Genomic DNA, 13,737 nt, shown 5'->3' on the forward strand with positions numbered 1-13,737 from the left:
CATCTCAGCTATCTCGGCCTCTGTACTGAGACTCTAAGTCTTACTCAGTTCGGTATTGCTTTCGATATGTAATTCACCTTTCATGGAATTCTCCATGTTAAACTGTTTCAATACATTGTCCAAGTAGGTACTTTGACTAAGTACAATTAGTCTTTTACTCCTCTTTCTCAATATCGTTATCCATAGAATACAAGCAGCTTCTCCAAGGTCCTTCATAGCGAAACACTTTCCAAGCCAGGATTTAACCTCCTGCAAGGTTGGAATGTCATTTCCTATGAGAAGTATGTCATCCACATACAACACCAAAAAGCGAACTATACTCCCACTACCTTTGACATAAACACATGACTCATCCACGCTTCTCAAAAATCCAAACTCTTTGACTTTCTCATCAAAACAAAGATTCCATCTGTGAGATACTTGTTTCAATCCATTAATGGATTTCTCATGCTTACACACTCTATTAGGGTACTTTGCATTGACAAAAACCTCTGGCTGATTCATGTAAACATCTTCAGCCAACTTCCTATTAAGGAAAGCGGTTTTGACATCCATTTGCCATATTTCATAATCATGAAATGCAACTATGGCTAGCATAACCCTTATAGATTTAATGTTTGCTATCGATTAGAATGTCTCATCATAGTCAACTCCATGAGTTTGAGTAAATCCCTTCACAACCAACCGTGCCTTATATGTGTGTACTTTCCTATCCATGTTGGCATTCTTCTTGAAGATCCGTTTGTACCCAACCGTCTTATGACTGGTACATTGTTAACCAAGTTCCAAACTTCATTGCATACATGGACTGAATCTCGATGTCCATAGCCCCTTTCCATTTTGCAGACTCAAGGCCTACCATGGCTTCCTTGTAGTAGTTAGGTTCATCTAAATTTACTAGTATGTTATCACTGATAAATGTACATCATCTATAGTAATATGGAAACCATATAACACAAGTGGAGCACTAACTCTATTGGAACGCTTTAGAGGTAGGGACTCGTCAATTGGTTCAACAGGAGTTTCCCCCTCAGGTTGAGCGCTAGTGTTTGAGGTTCCTTCATCACTTAACTCTTGAAGCTCTTCAAGGTCAATTTGCCTCCCACTGTCCTCTTGGCATATGAGTTCTCTTTTGCGGAAAACCCCTCTCCTCGCAACGAATACAAAATTGTCACTCGGTCCGTAGAAGAGATATCCAAAGGACTTCTATCGGTAGCCGATGAAAATAAAACACTCACTACGAGGTTCAAGCTTGTTGTGAATCTCTCTTCTTAGGAAAGCCTTGCAACCCCAAACCTTGATATGTGCTAACGAGGGAACCTTCCTTATCCACATCTCGTGAGGTGTTTTGGAAACTTTCTTAGAAGGGACTAGATTAAGGATATGGGCGACAGTCTCTAAAGCATACCCCTAGAATGAGATAGCGAAAGAAGCTCGACTCATCATGGAACGAACCTTGTACACCAACGTTCGATTGCGCCTCTCAGCCACACCATTCACCTAGGTGGCATCAATTGTGAAAGAATTCCACATTCCTTAAGATAGTTGTGGAACTTAATACTAAGTTACTCACTACCCAAATTAGATAGGAGCATCTTTGTGACAACCCAAAATTTCTATCTTGTACAACCATTGAATTCAATCAAAGTCAGACTCGTTTTTGCTATCTTTTAGCACTGTTTAGGGTCTGTTTGAGTGTTATAAACCTAGTACCTTCAAGAAGGAATATTAGGAAGTGTATTCTAGAGTGCAGTGTGCATCATACAAGCCGGAAACTTCATTCATGAGGAGTTTACGACCGTAAACACCTCCTTGGCCGCAAGCTCATGTCCATATATGAGTTTTATGTTCATTTCTAGTCATTTCTTACACTTCCACCTCAAGAACTCGAATTCTCTCTCAAGTATCATAAGGATCTTCATTTTCATCTTCAAAAATGTAAGTGTTTCATCCTTTGATTAGTTGATACATCTCATTATCTAGTATCACCCTTTGATTTTATCCATGAAATTCATCTTTTGGGTTAGATCTTTAAGAACACCAAGAACACACACTAGTTCTTTGGGCCGAAATCAACCCTTTTAGCTTCCATATCGTAAGTATCCTTTCCATATACTTGTTGTCTAGTAGAAGCTGTTGATTTACACCCTTGAAAACAACCATTTCCCATGAACAACAAGAGTTTACGGCCATGAGCATCTCCCTTGGCCGTAAAACCTTGTTAGAAAGGTTCATAAGTTAGCCATAAACTCCCCTAAAGCTAAGCATGGGACCTAGAACACTTCCTTGATGCTTATAGGACCTTAAAACACTCTTTGGCACAAGTCATCAAGAGTTTATGGCCTTAAACTTCTCATCATGGCCGTAAACCCTTTTTATTTCATGTCATGGACATAAACACTTCTTAAAAGAAATAGTTATGGCATTAAACACCTCTTTTAGTCAAGCTTTCCTGGCTGTAAATACCCCTATGGACGTAAACACCAAGAGTGTGGCTGTAAACACCCTTTTATACAATCATATGTGATTGTAACACTTCATTCCAAGTGTTTCCTAGTCCCTAAGGTAGTTCCATTACATGATTAGTTGTTAATACACTAATTAGATACATATATGTGTCATTATATGCTAAATAGGATCCGTGTGTGCTCAAGACTTCACTTGACACTTAGCATCCTATACCGATCTTACATTCGCATCACTCACTATAGGTGAGTTCATACCCCTTAACTTATCTTTTAAATGATTTTATGGAGGAGGGGGGGGGGGAATACAAGTAGAAAACATATTAGTTATATAATCAATCACATGTGATTTATAACTCTATTTCAAGAAAAGGATTTCATATACTTCAAACTGTTTTATCAAACAAAGGATTTCATATACTTTAAACTGTGTTATCAAACAAACTGTTTTCAAATCGTTTTATAAACTGACATCAAGTCATCAATATTCATTCAAATTGTTAAACTCTCCAAATGTATTTCAAAACTTTTTTTTTTAAACTTATATATTGTCAAAAGCATGTCTATATATGTATAGTTATATAAATAAGGTCTAAAGGACTTAGGACTGCTAACTCGCATTATTTCCTTTTCCTTGTTTGGATGTGGACTTACGGTATTGGTTATTAGTCCGAATGTCGCCTAAATCTTCGTTGTATATTATGTATATATATGTAGATATAAAAGTACTATCAATCAGTTCAGTACCTTTGGGTAGCAAAGGTATACATTCTTTCATTCAAACTACAAAGATTACTAGTAAACTATAATAGGTATAGTTTAGAGGTTCACTACACACTATCACAATACAAGTACATTAAGAGAACACTATCACTAGACAGAGAACACTATCACTATACAAGTAGATTAAGAGCACACTATGTAACATCCGGATTCCCAGGTATGTTATTTTATTTAATTATTTTGGAGTTTGTGGAGGAACTCGGCGAATTGGAGCCAAGACTGGCCGAGTATGGTCGCAAATGTTCATCCGGGTTCACGTCCGGACTCGGCGAGTCCACGCTGTTTAATGAAACCCTAATCCCCCGGGTTTGGAGCCTATTTAAGGGCACTTATAGCCTCCCATTGCGGCTACCAGTCCCTTGAGAGAACCCTAAGTGAGCCAAATCGTTGTGAGGAAGAAGAAGTCACTTTTGATCCTTGTACCTTTGGTTTAGCAAGAAGAAGGTGACCAAGAGCAAAGAGGAGGTGCGATTCTAGCAGTTCCAGAGTTTAGAGACTTCATTTTGAGGTAATAGTTCGAACCTCCTTTAGTTTTGGTGTTGATCATTAGAGATAGGGTTTTCTAACCCCTTTGGAGAGTGATTACGTGGAGCAAATGGTCCCTCTTCGAGTTTGTGCCTTGGATCTGGACTCAAAGAGGTCTAGAGACCTTAACCCTTGGAGCTTTATGGATTAGTTTGGGGTTATTGGACTTAGGTTGCCATTTTTGGGACTAAATCTCCTTTTGATGCTTTGTTGTTGATATATAAGCATCAAGATTCGGACTTTTCGTGACATTCAGGCTTGGGAAGGCCAGATCTATGGTTTAGGGACACAAATCTGACCTCAGGAGGTCAGTAGAGTTTATGCATGGCATGAACTCGCCGAGTTGTTCTTGAGAGTCGGCGAGTAGAGTTAGGGTTTCACGTAAATTACTCAGTGAGTAGAATTGCCGAGTTGGGGGATGACTCAGTGAGTCAGAAGGGGGTTAGAGGACTGGAGTTCAAGGCGGTACTCGCCGAGTTGTTCTTGAGACTCGGCGAGTTGAGTCGGGTGGCCCCACGATTCATGCCTGGTATGACTCGTCGAGCATAGGGAGGGACTCGGCGTGCCAAGCGGGACAAAGAGTTAGTGGACATGTGTGAACTCGCCGAGTCACCAGAGTGCACTCGGCCAGTAGGGTGAAAGTGTGACCGTTGACTTTTGTTGACTTTTAGGGTTTGGTCAACAATGGAGTCCTTGTGTCAAGAGGAAGGGGGGGGGGGTAAAATAGTCTTTTACCCTTCTGAGGGTGCCAATGAAAGGTTGAGTCAGGTCTCGAGAGTTATATTTATGAGAGAATTTACTTTATGTGAATAGGCGGAGGCTAGGTAATATTTCTACCGAGTCAGAGATTTATCGAGACGCCTGAGGTGAGTCTTCTCACTATACTTTACCTAGAGTGGTAATTAGAGTTTTGTAACAGAGTATATTGTATGCTATGTGTTGTCTATGTGATTCTGTGCTATATGTGATTCAGAGTTTATAGAGTTAGGACCGGAAGGTCCACAGAGTTAGGGCCAGAGGGTCCATAGAGTTATGGGACTGGAGGGTCCCACTGAGACACTTTGACAAGAGGGTCATACAGAGTTATAGCCTCAAGTGGCTAATATGTGTTGTATGTTGTATTTTGGGAACTCGCTAAGCTTATGCTTACGGTGTTACGTGTTATGTGTTTTAGGTACCAGTGATGACCGCGGGAAGGCGCCGACTTGATTCGTACACACACATGGGATTTTATGTATTTCGATCTTGGGGGATGTTTTGTGAAACAAAGATATGATACTATGGCATTTTATTAATGATTGTGTTTGGAAAATGTGTTTGAAAATGCGAAAAATTGTTTTAAATTTTTACGGAGTTACAAGTTGGTATCAGAGCCTTGGTTTGAGGGATTCGGGTGCACCTTCGGGCGTATCTGAACTCAAACTGAGGATTTGAGGAAATTTCGATAATAAAATAGTTTTCAAAAGAAGAACTTTCGAGACAAAACAGAGCAGAGTCGTGTGTACGAACCGCCAGCGCCCGAACAGTGATTTCCCAAAATCCCATTACAATATGTGTTATGAGATATGATATGATATGTTATATGATGAGCTATATTATGCATGCTAGAGTCGACTAGGTATTCGTATTAGGACTAGAGTGGCCTGATATATGATGCCTTAGTCTAGGAGTCTTGCTGCTAAGGATACTTCAGAGTGTTTAGGTAGCAGCGAGGAGGTTATGAGAGATCTGCTAGCGAGTATCATATGATTAGAGAGAGTAGAGTACTTGGGATATGGGAATCTGGGAGGAGGACTTGGGGTGAATGCTGATGCGGTGTGGACGGTAGTATTGGGCCCGTACTACTGAAGACACCAGGTCAGTGCACAGTCCAAGTAAGAATCCTTGGAGTACCAAGGGACAAGTAGGGTGGAGCATTCGAGTGTGAGTATACTCGAGCGAGTCCCCGATATTTATTCTTGTGTTGTATTTCAGAGAGAGGTAGATCATGGTTGGGACACGCCACACACCAGGGAGCAGCGGTACAAGTGACGAGGAGATCCGTAGGATCATCCATGAGGAGGTGGTTGAGGCCATCAGGACAGAGATTCCAGAGATATTCGGGTCTATCAAGACCACACTGATAGAGACATTTGATGAGAGATACGCTGCTCTTTCTGAGGCTGCTGTTGCTGCGGCCACTGCGGCTATAGCTGCGACTAGGCCGCAGGGTGGTGATGCGTTGCTGTTCCGAGAGTTCAGCAACACAAAACCACCGGAGTTTGACGGGACCCAGGACCCGATTGCGGCGATGAGGTGGATTTCAGACATAAAGGGGTGTTTCTTTACTTGCTCATCTCCAGAGCATTTGAGAGTTCGGTTTGTGCTGAACCAGCTTCGCTTGTGAGCGAAGGATTGGTGGAAGTTTGTGACGGCACACTATACGCCTACTGAGCTTGCTGCAGTGACCTGGGAGAGGTTCACTGCTATGTTCCGAGATGAGTACGTTCCCCAGGTGGAGAGGGAGCGTTTGGCACAGGAGTTTCTAACCCTCAACCAGGGTACTGAGTCTGTTACAGTGATTACGAGGATGTTTCATGAGCGGGCAATGTTCTGCCCAGAGCACGTGTCCTCTGAGCAGGCACGTATGAGCTGATATCTGAGCATTTTGAGGAGGGATATATGAGAGTTTGTGGCGAACTCGACATATCGGACATTTGCCGAGCTTCAGGAAAATGCCCGGAAGAGGGAGATAGAGCTGGAGACCCAGGTTAGGGAAGAGGCTGAGTCTCAGGGGAGGGATCGGCAACCGGTTCAGTCTCAGCCGGTAGCCAAGCGGGCCAAGCCTGTTGATTCGAGATCAGGGAGCTAGAAGGGTCGTACTTGTGGCAAGTGCGGCAAGAGCCACGATGGGGTATGCAGAGCAGGGTCTTGCTACAAATGTGGCAAGGAGGGGCATATGGCGAAGGATTGCTCCAAGGGGTTTGCAGTATGTTTCCACTGCAACCAGATCGGACACCAGAAGGTAGACTGTCCGCAACTGCGGGGATCAGCACAGGGAGCATCTCAGGGATCTGCCCCTACTGCTATTAGAGTTACTGAGAGCCGGCCAGTGAAGGCCGAGGCACCGAAGGCACGAGGGAAAGCCTTTCAGTTGACCGCGAAGGAGGTCCGCGCAGCACCCGATGTCGTGGCTGGTATGTATTCTTTCGTGTATTTATTTTGATGTTGAGATATTGTGCTTATATTATGTTATGTGCATGTACTTTTCTTGTGAGTTCTGTACCTGCCTTGGTGTTATTTGACTCGAGTGCGAGTCGGTCTTTTGTATCTTTGGCTTTTAGTCAGCACATCAGTGTTAGTTGTGAGGCATTGAGTCGACCTCTGAGAGTTTCCATAGCTGACGAGAGGGCGGTATATGCCACAGAGGTGATCCGAGGGTGTGTACTCGAGATTTTTGGTGTTGAGTTCCCGATTGATTTAGTTCCTATTGCGACGGGGGATGTCAGTGTCATCGTGGGCATGGACTGGTTGAGCAGATTCGGAGCGGTTATCAACAGCGAGCGATAGCTAGTGACATTACGAGACCTTAGTGGGGGAGTTCTTACGGTGTACGGCGAAGGTACACGTTCTGGGTCAACATTTTAGGGCGAGACAGTGTCTACAACAGGGCTGTAGAGGCTTTGTAGCGTATGTGATGGATACGAGGGTGGATTCAGAGAGACTTAGGTCAGTTGATGAGGTTCCGATAGTGCGTGAGTTTCCGGACATATTTTCGGAGGAATTGTCGGGCGTGCCTCCCGTGGGGCAGGTGGAGTTCAGTCTCGATTTGGTTCCGGGGGCCGCGCCTATCGCCAAGGTGCCCTATTGCCTTGCACCTCCAGAGATGCAAGAGTTATCCTCGCAGCTTTAGGAGTTTCTGGGGAAGGGGTTTATTCGACCGAGCAGCTCGCCATGGGGAGCGCCTATCCTTTTTGTCAAGAAAAAGGATGGTTCACACCGAATGTGCATTGATTACCGGGAGTTGAACAAGCTGACGGTCAAGAACCGTTACCCGTTGACGAGGATCGACGATTTGTTCGATCAGTTACAGGGAGCATCTTGGTTCTCCAAGATCGATTTGAACTCTGGGTATCATCAGGTAAGGGTGCGAGATGAGGACATCCAGAAGATAGCGTTCAGGACTCATTATGGCATTACGAGTTTGTGGTGATGCCCTTCGGACTCATCAATGCACCGGCGGTGCTCATGGATCTCATGAACAGAGTGTGCAGGACAATGTTGGATCGTTCGGTGATCGTATTCATCGATGACATTTTGGTGTATTCGAGATCCAGAGAGCAGCATGAGAAGCATTTGAGGGAGATCCTCGGAGTTCTGAGATCGGAGAGGCTTTATGCAAATTCTCCAAGTGTGATTTCTGGTTGCGAGAGGTCCAGTTCCTAGGGCACCTCGTTAACCAGAAAGGGGTATTGGTCGACTCGGCCAAGGTTGAGGCAGTGATTAGTTGGGAGGTGCCAAGGTCACCCACCGAGATCAGGAGTTTCTTAGGGCTGGCAGGCTATTACCGGAGATTTATCAGGGATTTCTCCAAGATCGCCGTGCCACTCACCAGGTTGACCCGGAAGGGTGTTGCTTTTTCATGGGGCCCAGAGCAGCAGGCCTCCTTCGAGACGCTTCGCCAGAGATTGTGCGATGCCCCAGTTTTAGCCCTTCCGGAGGCGATGGAGGACTTTGTGGTGTATTGTGACGCGTCGATATCGGGGTTGGGAGCGGTACTGATGCAGAGAGGGCATGTGATAGCATACGCATCGAGACAGCTGAAGCCTCATGAGACGAGGTATCCCACCCACGATCTAGAGTTGGGGGCCGTGGTGTTCTCCCTCAAGATCTGGCGTCACTATCTGTATGGGGTTCGGTGTACTTGATGGATCAGCCCAACCTGAATATGCGCTAGAGGAGATGGTTGGATGTGGTAAAAGATTACGACTGCGAGATCCTGTACCACCCGGGTAAGGCTAATGTTGTAGCCGATGCACTGAGCTGAAGGGCGGAGAGCGCCCCGATGCGAGATGTTTGTTTGAGATTGACCGTGATGACTCCGGTGTTGGACACCGTTCGTGGGGCCCAGGCTGAGGCCGTGAGATCAGAAAACCAGAAGAGAGAGTGAGTTGTCGGGTTGGTATCGGAGTTCATTACCGATAGCCGGGGGCTTATGACATTCCAGGGGCGAATCTGGGTACCGTTTGTGGGCGGGACGCGTACCATTTTGATGGAAGAGGCTCATCGGTCGAAGTTCTCGATCCATCCTGGGGCCACTAACATGTAATTAGACCTGAAGAAGGAGTATTGGTGGCCCTGTATGAAGAAGGATGTCGCGTGGTTTGTTGAGAGGTGCTTAACCTGTCGTAGGGTTAAGGCCGAGCACCAGAGACAACATGGTAAGTTGCAGTCGTTGGAGGTTCCCGAGTGGAAGCGGGAACATATTACCATGGATTTTATCACCAAATTGCCAAGGACTGCTAGGGGAGTCGATGCAATTTGGGTGATTGTGGACAGGTTGACAAAGAGCGCCCACTTCCTTGCTATCAGTGAGGGTCTTCCACGGAGAAGTTGGCGGAAATGTACGTCAGGAAAGTGGTATCGCAGCATGGAGTGCCGATCTCGATTGTCTAAGACCGAGATGTGCGTTCCACTTCCAGATTCTGGAAGAAATTTCATGAGGAATTGGGTACTAGGCTGCATTTTAGTACCACATATCACCCCCAGACTGACGGACTGAGTGAGCGGACGATTCAGACGCTCGAGGATATGCTCCGGGCATGTGTGTTGGATTTCGGCGGGAATTGGGACACGTAATTGCCCTTGGCAGAGTTTTCCTACAACAACAACCATCATTCGAGCATTGGTATGCACCCTTTGAGCTGTTGTATGGGAGAAGGTGTCAGATCCCCATTTGCTGGGGAGAAGTCGGGCAGCGTGTGATGGGTAGTACAGAGATCGTGCTTCAGACGACTGAGAAGATATAACAGGTCAGGCAGAGGTTATTGACCGCTCAGAGTCGTCAGAAGAGTTATACGGACAGGCACCGGTCCGAGCTCGAGTTCCAGGTCGGTGACTTTGTACTCCTGAAGGTCTCTCCTTGGAAAGGAGTGATCCGATTCAGGAAGAGGGGCAGGTTGGGGCCCCGATATATCGGTCCTTTTCGGGTGATCACAAGGGTAGGCAGGGTAGCCTACCAGTTGGAGCTACCTGCAGAGCTGGGTCAGATTCATGACACGTTCCACCTGTCGCAGTTGCGAAAATGTATAGCCGATGTGTCAGCAGTAGTGTTGTTAGAAGATATTCAGGTGGATGTGGGACTGAACTACATTGAGAGACCGGTGGTGATTCGGGATCGAAAGATCAACGTTATGAGGAACAAGGAAGTGCCTTTGGTGTAGGTCCAGTGGTAGCACCGGAAAGGTTCAGGGCTTACTTGGGAGCCGGAGCGTGAGATGCATGAGCAGCATCCAGAGTTGTTTCTAGAGTAAGACTTCGAGGGCGAAGTCTGATTCTAGTGGGGGAGAATTGTAACATCCGGATTCCCAGGTATGTTATTTTATTTAATTATTTTGGAGTTTGTGGAGGAACTCGGCGAGTTGGAGCCAAGACTCGCTGAGTATGGTCGCGGTGTTCATCCGGGTTCACGTCCGGACTCGGCGAGTCCATTCATGGACTCAGCGAGTCCACACTGTTTAATGAAACCCTAATCCCCCGGGTTTGGAGCCTATTTAAGGGCACTTATAGCCTCCCATTGAGGCTACTAGTCCCTTGAGAGAACCCTAAGTGAGCCAAATCGTTGTGAGGAAGAAGAAGTCACTTTTGATCCTTGTACCTTTGGTTTAGCAAGAAGAAGGTGACCAAGAGCAAAGAGGAGGTGCGATTCTAGCAGTTCCAGAGTTTAGAGACTTCATTTTGAGGTAATAGTTCGAACCTCCTTTAGTTTTGGTGTTGATCATTAGAGATAGGGTTTTCTAACCCCTTTGGAGAGTGATTACGTGGAGCAAATGGTCCCTCTTCGAGTTTGTGCCTTGGATCTGGACTCAAAGAGGTCTAGAGACCTTAACCCTTGGAGCTTTATGGATTAGTTTGGGGTTATTGGACTTAGGTTGCCATTTTTGGGACTAAATCTCCTTTTGATGCTTTGTTGTTGATATATAAGCATCAAGATTCGGACTTTTCGTGACATTCAGGCTTGGGAAGGCCAGATCTATGGTTTAGGGACACAAATCTGACCTCAGGAGGTCAGTAGAGTTTATGCATGGCATGAACTCGCCGAGTTGTTCTTGAGAGTCGGCGAGTAGAGTTAGGGTTTCACGTAAATTACTCAGTGAGTAGAATTGCCGAGTTGGGGGATGACTCAGTGAGTCAGAAGGGGGTTAGAGGACTGGAGTTCAAGGCGGTACTCGCCGAGTTGTTCTTGAGACTCGGCGAGTTGAGTCGGGTGGCCCCACGATTCATGCCTGGTATGACTCGTCGAGCATAGGGAGGGACTCGGCGTGCCAAGCGGGACAAAGAGTTAGTGGACATGTGTGAACTCGCCGAGTCACCAGAGTGCACTCGACCAGTAGGGTGAAAGTGTGACCGTTGACTTTTGTTGACTTTTAGGGTTTGGTCAACAATGGAGTCCTTGTGTCAAGAGGGGAGGGGGGTAAAATTGTCTTTTACCCTTCTGAGGGTGCCAATGGAAGGTTGAGTCTAGTCTCGAGAGTTATATTTATGAGAGCATTTACGTTATGTGAATAGGCGGAGGCTAGGCAATATTTCTACCGAGTTAGAGATTTACCGAGATGCCTGAGGTGAGTCTTCTCACTATACTTTACCTAGAGTGGTAATTAGAGTTATGTGACAGAGTATATTGTATGCTATGTGTTATCTATGTGATTATGTGCTATATGTGATTCAGAGTTTATAGAGTTAGGACCGGAAGGTCCACAGAGTTAGGGCCAGAGGGTCCATAGAGTTATGGGACTGGAGGGTCCCACTGAGACACTTTGACTAGAGGGTCATACAGAGTTATAGCCTGGAGTGGCTAATATGTGTTGTATGTGGTATTTTGAGGAACTCACTAAGCTTATGCTTATAGTGTTACGTGTTATGTGTTTCAGGTACCAGGGATGACCGCGGGAAGGCGCCGGCTTGATTCGTACACACACATGGGATTTTATGTATTTCGATCTTGGGGGATGTTTTGTGAAACAAAGATATGATACTATGGCATTTTATTAATGATTGTGTTTGGAAAATGTGTTTGAAAATGCGAAAAATTGTTTTACATTTTTACGGTGTTACACACTATCACTAGACAGAGAATACTATCATATACAAGTACAAAAGAGAATACTATTACTATAACAAGAATACTATAACAACAACAAGATAACATAATGTGAGCCTTTACTTCATGGCACAACAACCAATTTTTTGCGTCAAGTTTTGTAACCAGAGTCTCCTGGAGGGAGAGTGTGAGTTTGTGTAGAGATCTATACTAGACTGACTATCCTACACCTTGTTGCTCGCTACAGTGGGACTTGCAAGTCTACGGGTGGCAAATGTCATATCTTTTCGATGAGTTACATCATCGTGTCGCATTTAGTCAATTAAGTATGGTTATAACCTTATCAAATTAAACCTTAGTTAAACAATTGGTTTAAGGTAGTTATTACTTTAGTGGTTGCTATATACAACACTATAGTTCATACATATTTTCCCATTACATTCAAATTGTGATCTTCTCACATAACCGATAATGTAAACTATATTTTGGTAATGATAGTCAAACTTGGGAAAGATATTCACTTTTAAATAGAACAAACATCTAGAACAGTCGGGTCTTGGTAGAAGACTACTTTTAATACTAGTATGAAATATAGGATTTTCTAGGAGATTTCAAACGTATACAAACTTTTACATACAAACATTTACAAACACTTTCAATAAACATATACAAACATTGACACAAAATACTTATGAAATCACCAACTTAAATGCTGATCTACGCTTTCAAAATAACTTGTATTCTCAGGTCACCAGTAGACAGGTACCGATGATCAGGTTTAGTGAATACGGAGCATATTCAAGACTCGTCTTTTATTTTGATTATTCATTTTGGTGTCTTATTACTATTATAGAACACACATGTATTAAACTATACTATTAATGCAATAGATGACGTTGTAGCTTCTTTACTTCTTTGCATTGTTATGATACTGTACATGACGTCCTCCGCCTCCGAATGTTTCCGTCGTTCTAGTTTTGGGGTATGACAGATTGGTATCAGAGCATTGTATATAGTGAATCGAGTATATCAACCCATAAATGATATACAAACTATAAACACATTGGGATTAAAATACTCTGACCAAGAGTTTATACTTTTTAAGTACTAAAATACTTAACTAAAAGTATACATAATTACATACCTACATACTTACTATAGAACAAAGTCATACAAGAACATAACAAAAAGTAATTAGATGTTGGATACTACAGTTAAACCTGAGCAGTTATGTTATCATATCGGGGATCAATATAGCCTGATCAACTATATTTGTTTGTGATATGATGAACGTGTGTTTGGGATTGATAGTGGTGTTGCGACAGGTCTAAAACTTACCAAACAATACATATACATATACATCTTCATATAAAGAAGAACATCAAAACAAAACAAAAAGTAAAATATTATAGGAGTATTTTAGGCACTATTCATTCAAAGAACAAAATTCATAAGAACAAAAGGCTTTTCCTGATAGTTCTATGAGTACTAAGTGCATGCAATACGGTTATATATAATTAGGTTTCATAGACTGAGAATGTGTGGTCTAAGCTTTATTTCCTTTTCCTTGTTTAGATGTGGACTTAGAGTAGGATCATTTATTCGAAGGTCTTTTCGACCCAAGTGGTATATAATTGGTATGCACTATGTTTTCATAGAAGGAAC

The sequence above is a fragment of the Lactuca serriola genome, chromosome 7 (assembly GCF_051521515.1).
Source record: "Lactuca serriola cultivar US96UC23 chromosome 7, Lser_US96UC23_V15, whole genome shotgun sequence".
Classification (NCBI taxonomy): domain Eukaryota; kingdom Viridiplantae; phylum Streptophyta; class Magnoliopsida; order Asterales; family Asteraceae; genus Lactuca; species Lactuca serriola.